The following is a 12,097-nucleotide window of genomic DNA, read 5'->3' as shown; positions in this document are numbered from 1 at the left end:
TGGGTAAGTCCATCTGAATTAAGGAGGCCGTTGTACCCCCCCTGGCGACAGGACTAATTTCCCTGGTAACACATAAAAAATTCGCAATTGAATAAAAATGGTATACATTTTTATCTTAATTTTCAATTGGAAATATTGATAATTAATTATTAAAGATTGTCGATCTCTTGTCCCGACAAATTTACAGCCTCGTTTCTTTAGTCGGACAACGTAAATATGTTAATTATGGCAGGTTATGTTTTGCGATTACAAAATTTCGGACACCAATAACAAGTGATATATTGGAGGGTCCTTTATCCAAATATAGCACTGTCCGACAAAAATTGGGTATCAGATAGCCCAGTCCGACAAATTAATTTCAAAACTTTTTATACCGTAACCGCCGCGCTACTAGCCACACGGGTGGATTGAGCTAATACAGTCCTGGACCCTTCACACTTGTTGCACTGTTTACTTTTATGTCTAGAACGTCAGAAAATGTATAGAAACCAACGAACTGTCAACACTGATGGAATCGCCATGAAGCGAACTTAATGCCTTCAGGATGAGATAGAAGATAATCAGGTAAAGGAGGGAAGATAATCGCCATCTTTCGTAAACAAAACAAATTGACAGTGCTAGTCAGGGTTGTCAGATTGGGGTATTCAATTTTGAGGTAATTTAAAAGCGTATAGGGGAACTTCTCTAAGCAGAAATGGTTGGGAGATTTTTTGGGGTGAAAATTATGGAAGATTTTAAGGGGTCATGGGAAATTAAATTTGCGAATTTACACATAGAACTGTATATTATACTCTCATATAATCGAAGAAGATAGGACCTATGAATTATTTCCAGGGCCCTCTGTTGATAAGTAGTATAATTTTTGTTTACTGTTCTCTACATTTGATTACTCATTTATTAAAATGCGGCAAAAATTTAAATTTGGGTGATTTGAGCTTCAATTTGAGGGAATTTCAGTTTCTAAGTGGGGGATTTATAAAATCACATCTGGCAACTCGGGTGGTAGTTGCAGCAAATTTTACCTGAAAAATTCTCTGTCTCTCTAGGACCTCTCTCTTGTATGTTACAGGCAATCTCGCTTCACTGTTTGAATGGGACGGGGCCATTCCATTAGTGTTGATTAGGGAATCCATCGACCTGTCAAAGTTAAATCACGTGATCTTTGGTTGGCACACAAAACCGTTTTTAACCTAAACTCAATGTAATTTTGGATTTTTCGTATTTGTTTTTCGTCGTGATTTTTTAGCTAATTTAGTATTAAAAGACATTCATTAGATTAATTAGTTTATAAACTTTACGTTTTTGGTGATTTTGAGTGCTGACAACATGCCTGTGACTTGTATAGTAGTGAACTGCGGAAGTCCAACTGATCGGGATAATGTTAATTTTAATTTGTTTTTTGTCGTGATTTTGAGCTTAATATAGTATTTAAAGACATTCATTGGATTAATTATTTTATAAACTTTACGTTTTTGGTGATTTTGAGTGCTGACAACATGCCTGTGACCTGTATAGTAGTGAACTGTGGAAGTCCAACTGATCAGAATAATGTTAATTTCAATTTGTTTTTTGTCGTGATTTTGAGCTTAATATACATAGTATTTAAAGACATTCATTGGCTTAATTATTTTATAAACTTTACGTTTTTGGTGATTTTGAGTGCTGACAACATGCCTGTGACTTGTATAGTAGTGAACTGTGGAAGTCAACTGATCAGAATAATGTTAATTTTAATTTGTTTTTTATCGTGATTTTGAGCTTAATATAGTATTTAAAGACATTCATTAGATTGATTATTTTATAAACTTTTCGTTTTTGGTGATTTTAAGTGCTGAAAACATGCCTGTAACTTGTATAGTAGTGAACTGTGAAAGTCGAGCTGATCGGATAATGTTAATTTTTTTCGTCTTCCCTCTATAGGGCTTTTCATTCACAGTCATTTGTTTTGAGCTTCTGTCATATGTCCTATAATCCGTGTATAGTAATATTATACACGAATTATACAACATCTAACAGAAGCTCGAAACAAATGACAATCGATGAAAAGCCCTATTAGAAACTCATTTATGTTTCCTCGCCTAACTAAATTATCAAAAAACAGGACGCACTCATGCTAGGAATTATGGTTTTTATTAATATTATTACAATTATTTATATGTGACACTAACGTAACTAGTGACATTAATATTAGGCTAATGTGACAAACTTTATTAATACTAAATTTTAACATTTATCCCCTATTTTGTTAAAACAATATTATTTTGTTTTTCATTCTATTCAAAATAAATGCAGTTTTGACAGGGAATTTGTTTTGTTATTTATTTATTCCATATAGACCTGGATCCCGTGTACCAAAAAAATTTGATTAATAGCAAGCTGAAAATTTATTAATAGCTTAACAGTGTCTAGTCCGACAAACTTTGATGTATGGGAACACTAGAAGTTTTAACTGTGGAACAGGTTAAAAATTTGGAACGTCAAACTACGAAAATGTTTATGTAATTTGTCAGATAAAACTTCCAATTGATTTGCTACCAATTCAATAAAACCCTCATGCAAAAACCAGATTGGTGAAAAAATCATCAACTGGGCATTTTAATGAGTAGAACACGAAGACCATGTCAAACTACAGGAATCATGTTGGTTAGTAATAGCAGTCTGATTTTTGCATGACAATTTAATGAAAGGGTAACAGATCAATTGGATGTTCTGTCCGACAAAATATATGGGATGTTTTTGTAATCTGATGTTCCAAATCTGAGTTTCCAAACTGTTTCACAATTAAAACTACCCCTGTTCCAGTGTCACAATACATCAAAGTTTGTCCAACTGGACACCGTTAAGCTATTAACAAATTTTCAGCTTGCTATTAATCAATTTTTTTGGTACACAGGATCCAGACCTAATAGGTTTGTTCGTAGTACGACACAAACGATTAGCAACTGCTGTCAACCATCAGATGCATGAGCAGTTAACAGTTAGTGTTGTGCAGTTAATAGTTAGCATTCATAGACTACAAATGCGCATGTGTGATGGTTGGCAAGAGTTGCTGATCGTTCTACGAACAAACCTATCAGTAAGCACAATTTGTGATATCCATGGGTAGTTACTAACAGAAAGAGGCAGGATTCGATTTTTAAAACATTTATTTTAGAGTCAAAACATAGTCGTACCTTAAACAATAAATGTATATTATCATTACAAGTTGATACTAATTACAAAAATAAATACACATCTAAAAGACCAATACATAATTACTCATGATGAAGAAGTACATTATAATTAAAAATGAATAACCATTTTCATATCGCTGCAACACAATGCCAAAGCCATCTTATATTTCAGTTCGTTTAGTGAGCGCAACAAGCACTCTGACCGAACAGTTTCAAAACTCATTAGTTTTTCATCAGAGAATGCATATGTTGCTATCTCCAAACCATGTAGCTGTAACATATGTACATGCATTGGGTTCTTCTTCGTCTGTCTTGCTCTGGGCATACTCAGCTAAAAATAGGATTGCTGCAGACTTCACTATTACCGGCCATACGCATACAATGTGCATTTGCTATGTCATCAGAACTGGCTATCACCCCACCCAAGCATTTAGTCGTTTAGCATTAGCTTTTTGGAAATGCTTCACCTAAAAAAAATATTTTATTTTTTTTGGAAATTCTTCAACTACAAAAATTTATTTTTATTAGAGTATTTGCGTTCTTTACAATGATTGAGAATATTTTATTTAAAATCAGACATTCATATAATATAATTTTAGAACAATCATGACAGTAATTCAAATCGATGGCAGTAATAAATCATTTTCAGAGAATTATGGAGTTCGCAGTTTACATATTAGGACAACGATATGTCTGGTTTCATACAGATATATAAACGTAAATAAATCTAATATTTAGAACCAATTTATCCAAAAGACACTAATACTGTTATCCATATATTTCTTAATGGTGAATAAATAAAATAAAGGCATACCTTTCCAACAATAATATGGAAATCAGGAAATCATTAACAATTTTTACTCCATTCAAAACAAATCCAGCTGTAAAATATTTATGTGCCTGAAGGCTTTTGTATGCTTTCATCTGCTGCTTAGAGTAGCAACTATGAGACTCCACCAGATCTGTATAAATATCTATAATAGTAACTTGATGGACTGCACTTTACTGTAAAATCCAATTCTGACTGAATTCCGTATGGATCTAAATCCCCAATTATTTTCAGCTTCAATAAATATCTAAAACAATAAAAGAAATAATGTTATTGCTTGCAAAATTCATCATTATTGATAAATATCGGGGCAAAATGAACAGTAAATAAACATTGTTTCGCCTACCTTTCTCGCAACATCTGGAGTTTCCAATAATAATTTCCTTAAATAATCAGTTTGCATTGTGGTAAAGTTTATAAAGTTCACAAAAACAGGAAACGAAATCCAAATGAATTGAAAATAGACAAAATACGACGATAAACAATGAAAAATCATTGAAAAATAGATACAAACATAACCTCTTCGTTAGTTTGTGTGCCAACCAGAGGTCACGTGGTTTGGATTGCCTAATTAGGCAATCCAAACCACGTGACCTCTGGTTGGCACACAAACTAAAGAAGAGGTTATGTTTGTATCGATTTTTCATTGTTTATCGTCGTATTTTGGATTCATTTGGATTTCGTTTCCTGTTTTTGTGAACTTTATAAACTTTACCACAATGCGAACTGATTATTTAAGGAAATTATTATTGGAAACTCCAGATGTTGCGAGAAAGGTAGGCGAAACAATGTTTATTTACTGTTCATTTTGCCCCGATATTTATCAATAATGATGAATTTTGCAAGCAATAACATTATTTCTTTTATTGTTTTAGATATTTATTGAAGCTGAAAATAATTTAGGATTTAGATCCATACGGAATTCAGTCAGAATTGGATTTTACAGTAAAGTGCAGTCCATCAAGTTACTATTATAGATATGTATTTATACAGATCTGGTGGAGTCTCACAGTTGCTACTCTAAGCAGCAGATGAAAGCATACAAAAGCCTTCAGGCACATAAATATTTTACAGCTGGATTTGTTTTGAATGGAGTAAAAATTGTTAATGATTTCCTGATTTCCATATTATTGTTGGAAAGGTATGCCTTTATTTTATTTATTCACCATTAAGAAATATATGGATAACAGTATTAGTGTCTTTTGGATAAATTGGTTCTAAATATTAGATTTATTTACGTTTATATATCTGTATGAAACCAGACATATTGTCGTCCTAATCTGTAAACTGCGAACTCCATAATTCTCTGAAAATGATTTATTACTGCCATCTATTTGAATTACTGTCATGATTGTTCTAAAATTATATTATATGAATGTCTGATTTTAAATAAAGTATTCTCAATCATTGTAAAGAACGCAAATACTCTAATAAAAATAAATTTTTGTAGTTGAAGAATTTCCAAAAAAAATAAAATATTTTTTTTAGGTGAAGCATTTCCAAAAAGCTAATGCTAAACGACTAAATGCTTGGGTGGGGTGATAGCCAGTTCTGATGACATAGCAAATGCACATTGTATGCGTATGGCTGGTAATAGTGAAGTCTGCAGCCATATTGCAGCAATCCTATTTTTAGCTGAGTATGCCCAGAGCAAGACAGACGAAGAAGAACCCAATGCATGTACATATGTTACAGCTACATGGTTTGGAGATAGCAACATATGCATTCTCTGATGAAAAACTAATGAGTTTTGAAACTGTTCGGTCAGAGTGCTTGTTGCGCTCACTAAACGAACTGAAATATAAGAAGTCTTTGGCATTGTGTTGCAGCGATATGAAAATGGTTATTCATTTTTAATTATAATGTACTTCTTCATCATGAGTAATTATGTATTGGTCTTTTAGATGTGTATTTATTTTTGTAATTAGTATCAACTTGTAATGATAATATACATTTATCGTTTAAGGTACGACTATGTTTTGACTCTAAAATAAATGTTTTAAAAATCGAATCCTGCCTCTTTCTGTTAGTAACTACCCATGGATATCACAAATTGTGCTTACTGATAGGTTTGTTCGTAGAACGATCAGCAACTCTTGCCAACCATCAGACACATGCGCATTCGTAGTCTATGAATGCTAACTATTAACTGCACAACGCTAACTGTTAACTGCTCATGCATCTGATGGTTGGCAGCAGTTGCTAATCGTTTGTGTCGTACTACGAACAAACCTATTAGGTCTGGATCCTGTGTACCAAAAAAATTGATTAATAGCAAGCTGAAAATTTGTTAATAGTTTAACGGTGTCCAGTTGGACAAACTTTGATGTATTGTGACACTGGACCAGGGGTAGTTTTAATTGTGAAACAGTTTGGAAACTCAGATTTGGAAAATCAGATTACGAAAACATCCCATAAATTTTGTCGGACAGAACATCCAATTGATCTGTTACCCTTTCATTAAATTCTCATGCAAAAATCAGACTGCTATTACTAACCAACATGATTCCTGTAGTTTGACATGGTCTTCGTGTTCTACTCATTAAAATGCCCAGTTGGTGATTTTTTCACCAGTCTGGTTTTTGCATGAGAGTTTAATGAATTGGTAGCAAATCAATTGGAAGTTTTATCTGACAAATTACATAAACATTTTCGTAGTTTGACGTTCCAAATTTTTAACCTGTTCTACAGTTAAAACTTCTAGTGTTCCCATACATCAAAGTTTGTCAGACTAGACACTGTTAAGCTATTAATAAATTTTCAGCTTGCTATTAATCAACTTTTTTTTGGTACGCGGGATCCAGGTCTATATGGAATAAATAAATAACAAAACAAATTCCCTGTCAAAACTGCATTTATTTTGAATAGAATGAAAAACAAAATAATATTGTTTTAACAAAATAGGGGATAAATGTTAAAATTTAGTAATAATAAAGTTTGTCACATTGGCCTAAAATTAATGTCACTAGTTACGTTAGTGTCACATATAAATAATTGTAATAATATTAATAAAAACCATAATTCCTAGCATGAGTGCGTCCTGTTTTTTGATAATTTAGTTAGGCGAGGAAACAAATGAGTTTCTAATAGGGCTTTTCATTGATTGTCATTTGTTTCGAGCTTCCGTTAGATGTTGTATAATTCATGTATAATATTACTATACACGGATTATAGGACATATGACAGAAGCTCAAAACAAATGACTGTGAATGAAAAGCCCTATAGAGGGAACACGAAAAAAATTAACATTATCCGATCAGCTCGACTTTCACAGTTCACTACTATACAAGTTACAGGCATGTTTTCAGCACTTTTTTTTTTATTAATGGCTTTGACATAGCCAATTAGCCATTTTCAGCACTTAAAATCACCAAAAACGAAAAGTTTATAAAATAATCAATCTAATGAATGTCTTTAAATACTATATTAAGCTCAAAATCACGATAAAAAACAAATTAAAATTAACATTATTCTGATCAGTTGGACTTCCACAGTTCACTACTATACAAGTCACAGGCATGTTGTCAGCACTCAAAATCACCAAAAACGTAAAGTTTATAAAATAATTAATCCAATGAATGTCTTTAAATACTATATTAAGCTCAAAATCACGACAAAAAACAAATTAAAATTAACATTATTCTGATCAGTTGGACTTCCACAGTTCACTACTATACAAGTCACAGGCATGTTGTCAGCACTCAAGATCACCAAAAACGTAAAGTTTATAAACTAATTAATCTAATGAATGTCTTTTAATACTAAATTAGCTAAAAAATCACGACGAAAAACAAATACGAAAAATCAAAAATTACATTGAGTTTAGGTTAAGAACGGTTTTGTGTGCCAACCAAAGATCACGTGATTTAACTTTGACAGGTCGATGGATTCCCTAATAGAAACCGAATGTAAACATAACCTCATTACTAGACGTTTCATATCCAAACAAAGCGTTGTCATGAAGCATCTATACTAGAGGTACAGTTGAGTCCGGTAATCTTTACCTGTGCGTCATAATTTAAAGCATACGAAATAAGACGATGATAAGTCGGAAATTGAAATTTACTAAACGCATCAGCAAGTCACTTGCTGTTGCGTTTAGTAAATTTCAATTTCCGACTTATCATCGACTTATTTCGTATGCTTTAAATGATGACGCACGGGTAAAGATTCCCGGCCTCAACTGTAGGTAGCTGATTTGTGACGATACCGACAAAGTATAAGTAGACTACCACTGTTTAAAAATAATTTTGTTTTTTATAAGTTTGCGTCATTTTTTTTATCGGACAATTACATTTTTAATAACCATGTATTATTTGAACGTTAAAAAAATTAAAATTATGACTTTTGTAATCGCAAAACATTACCTGCCATAATTAACATATTTACGTTGTCCGACTAAAAAAACGAGGCTGTAAATTTTTCGGACAAGAGATCGACAATCTTTAGTAATTAATTATCAATATAGGGGAGTACAATTAGAACGAAGACATGCATTGTTTCGGAAAAATTCAAACAAGCTTATATTTTTCTAAAACTTTTTTTGTTAGTTTATATACATGTTAAAGTAAACAGTTCTTCTCGCAGATTTGGCCGCTAATTGTTTATTAATTGTTTAAACAATAACAATTGTTTTGTATAAATAATTTTAAAAATATCGTTCAATTCATAATTTTACTTTGATTAAATATGTTTCTATTTTGTTTCTGATTATGCCGAATCCGAATATGGCATTGCAATTTGAAAATTCTTTTACAGAAGCTCTTATACAGTGTGTCTGCGTAGCTAGGAACCACATGGAACACTTTTTTATTATCAATTTTACGAAAAAAAGTTATTATTCTTAATGAAAGGCTCTGAATAGTCAAAAATCTAAAACTCAACCATCAGATATCAAATTTTATCAATTTTGTAGGAGTTATGTCAAAAATATGAATTTCGTTAAACAGTAAAGTACCTTTATATTCCAACATATCAAAAAATGCTATTATGAAAAGTTGTTTGAAATTAGAAACTATGTCTAAATATACAATTATATCATTCCAATCGAAAAAAAAAAAAATTAAATTTTTTCTCAAATTACGGATACTCATCATCATTTTATTACAATTATGATAACTATTTTATTATCACTTTTACGAAAAAAAGTTATTTTTTATAAAATGTTCTAAAATCTAAGATACAACCATCAGACATCAAACTTTTTAATTTTATAATATGTAAAAAATATGAATTTTTCTTAAGAGCTAAGTGCCTTTATTATTCACAATATTTTAATTAGAATGATGTAATTGAATACTAAAACAAATTTTTTAATTCCAAACAACTTTTTTTAATAACAATTTTCGATAGTGTGAAATGTAATGGTACTTTACTCTTGAGTGAAATTCATATTTTTTGACATACCTCGTATAACATTAATTAAATTTGATATTTGATGATTGCGTCTTAGATTATATACGATGCAAAGTATTTTATAAATAATAACTTTTTTTCGTAAAACTGATAATAAAAAAGTTATCAATAGGTTCCAAGTTACGCAGACATACTGTATAAGAGCTAAAAAAATTTTTTTTGCTGAACGTTTATTATTATTGAAGCTTATTATTAAATGTATTTTAGGTAAGTTTTACAGAAAAAAGTTTTGATCACTTTGTACAAACATTTTTTAGCTGGTAATTTTCGGTTTTTGTCTTACATTTTTGTTATCTTTCTTAATTTTTTTAAAAAGAAATAGTTTATTTCATTTCTAAAGTAAAATAATTTAGTACATTTTAGAGATTACATCCTAAGCTTTAAAAAAGCACTTATAAAACTGTAATAGATCTGTTCAAACTTGAGTAATACCGTCTTAAAGTGGTGATAATTCTATAAAACTACGAAGATTTCAAAAATTACATTTTTTGAGACGTCATATCATTTGAATTAAATTATTGAGATTTTTTTTAATGAAACATCATTTAGTAAGATGCTTGAAAGGTAAGTTGTGCAAAACTGAGAGTGTTATAAGAAAAACTGTATGATCAACTATTTTTAATGGGAAATACGCCACAATTTTACCAATTTGGGCTTCGAAATGTTAATAAAATCATTTTTTTGGTAAAATTGTGGCTTATTTTCCATTAAAAATAGTTGATTATAAAAATGTCACAAGGAAATAGCTTCAGAACAACATTAAAAAACTATTAGTTACACATTTTTAAACAAAATTCATGTAAGGCACCCTTTTCGCCCACACCGTAGTTATGCCCATACATTTTATTTTTTTCTATTATAACCATAAGATAGCTTAATTATTCTTCTTTCGCGGAAACGCGTCCAACCTGCACTCAGACTCTTGGTGGTAGACTTGCTCAAACGAAGCAATTACATAAAACCATTTTTAAGACTTTTGTTTTGTAATCATTTTTGAAAAAGGACGATGTACTGTGGAGTAACAATATAAGTGAATAGAGGGTGACTTGTTTTGTAATCTATCTAGACACTAATGGTCTATATTGTTCACTTTTATAATTAACGTCGAAACGGTCTTTTAAGCAGCATTTTCAATTATGAAATCACGATAAAGTTGAAGCTCTGGTGCTCCTGGGTTTGACTATTCAATCCTCAGGTCTGACTTAACGCCTTCTTAGTCAAAGCCCAAGTAAATGACGTTAAACGGCCTTTAAATAATTTTTGTCAAACCTAGGAGAGACTAATTTGGCCAGGCAAACGTCGAAACTTAATTTCATGAAATGGGGCTTTGACCAGTCAAACTCCAATCGGGTATTAAAATATCATAATTTGTTAGATTAGGTTTAATAAAACGTAATTTTTTTATTTTAATGTTTATTGTTTATATATTTTCGTAATTAAAATAAAAAATGAGTCTTTATTCTCACTAGTCCTGTCGTCAGTGGGGATACAACGGCCTCCTTAATTCAAATGGACTTAATCAAGTTTTTTTTATGTATTTTGACCAGTAGAACACGAATTTTTTGGGTAACAGTCGATCCGGATGTCGATAAGATTGTTATAAACAAAGAACTTGAGGAATCACATAACAGCGATTTTTTGCAAAACAAAACACTTTTTTGTATTTTTTTGGGTCATTCTAAGCAAAAAATGTTTTTACAAGTTTTTTCGTAGGATGCATAGTTTTCGACATAAGCGCGATTGAACTTTCAAAAAATCGAAAAATTGCAATTTTTAAACCCGAATAACTTTTGATTGAAAAATAAAATAGCAATTCTGCTTACCGCATTTGAAAGTTCATGTCAAATTCTATCGGTTTTGATTACTTTCATTGCTAAAAAATAATTTTTTATTGTTAATCAAAGCTATAAACACGTAGTGATTGAATGATGTTTTCAATGCATTTCTCATTTGAAATCGAACGAGTAGGCGCGCATACAGACAATTTCTACGTAGATTACGTACATTAAAACGCATGCATTGGGCACGGGAAACACTATGTGTTTATGGCTTTGTTTAACAAATAAAAACTTTTTTTTAGCAATGCAGATAATCAAAACCGATAGAATTTGACTTGAACTTTCAAATACAGTAAGCAGAATTGCTATTTTATTTTTTAATCAAAAGGTTTTCGGGTTCAAAAATTGCACTTTTTCGATTTTTTGAAAGTTCAACCGCGTTTATCTAGAAAATTATGCATCCTACGAAAAAACTTGTAAGATCATTTTTTGCTGAGAATCACCCAAAAAATACAAAAAAAAAATGTTTTGTTTTTCGAAAAATCGCTTTTATGTAATTCCTCAAGTTCTTTGTTTATAACAATCTTATCGACATCCGGATCAACTGTTACCCAAAAAATTCGTGTTCTACGGGTCAAAATACATAAAAAAAATTTGGGTAAGTTCATCTGAATTAAGGAGGCCGTCGTACACTCCCTGGCAACAGGACTACACATGGTGAGGTCTTATGCCATTTATAATTGCACATTACGTTAGATATTTTACATTTACATAATTTTGAAGAGCATTTTTGAAGTTATACTTCTTTAGGCGCGATTGGGAAAAAATTGAGAGTTAATTTCTATAAAAGCGACAGTATGAAGTACGCGTACACCGACAGTATGAAGTACGCGTACACCGAC

General features: G+C 31.2%; 3 long non-coding RNA genes across 3 annotated transcripts; 2 read left to right on the top strand and 1 right to left on the bottom strand.

The window, feature by feature from the left end:
- LOC126882420 (uncharacterized) lies at window positions 1–11,473 on the top strand. The gene is made up of 2 exons (XR_007697336.1): window positions 1–1,113; window positions 7,902–11,473. It is a non-coding gene; the product is annotated as an uncharacterized LOC126882420 (long non-coding RNA).
- On the bottom strand, window positions 3,129–4,552 carry LOC126882418 (uncharacterized). Its single transcript, XR_007697334.1, has 3 exons — window positions 4,349–4,552; window positions 3,988–4,249; window positions 3,129–3,640 (listed from the first exon to the last, which is right to left on the bottom strand). It is a non-coding gene; the product is annotated as an uncharacterized LOC126882418 (long non-coding RNA).
- Window positions 4,637–6,013, top strand: LOC126882419 (uncharacterized). Its single transcript, XR_007697335.1, has 3 exons — window positions 4,637–4,778; window positions 4,878–5,143; window positions 5,491–6,013. It is a non-coding gene; the product is annotated as an uncharacterized LOC126882419 (long non-coding RNA).
- Window positions 11,474–12,097: the final 624 nt, after the last annotated feature.

This window comes from Diabrotica virgifera, chromosome 1 (assembly GCF_917563875.1).
Source record: "Diabrotica virgifera virgifera chromosome 1, PGI_DIABVI_V3a".
NCBI lineage: Eukaryota > Metazoa > Arthropoda > Insecta > Coleoptera > Chrysomelidae > Diabrotica > Diabrotica virgifera.
Note: the sequence above shows the minus strand (reverse complement) of the source record. Positions and strands in the feature narration are given on the sequence as shown.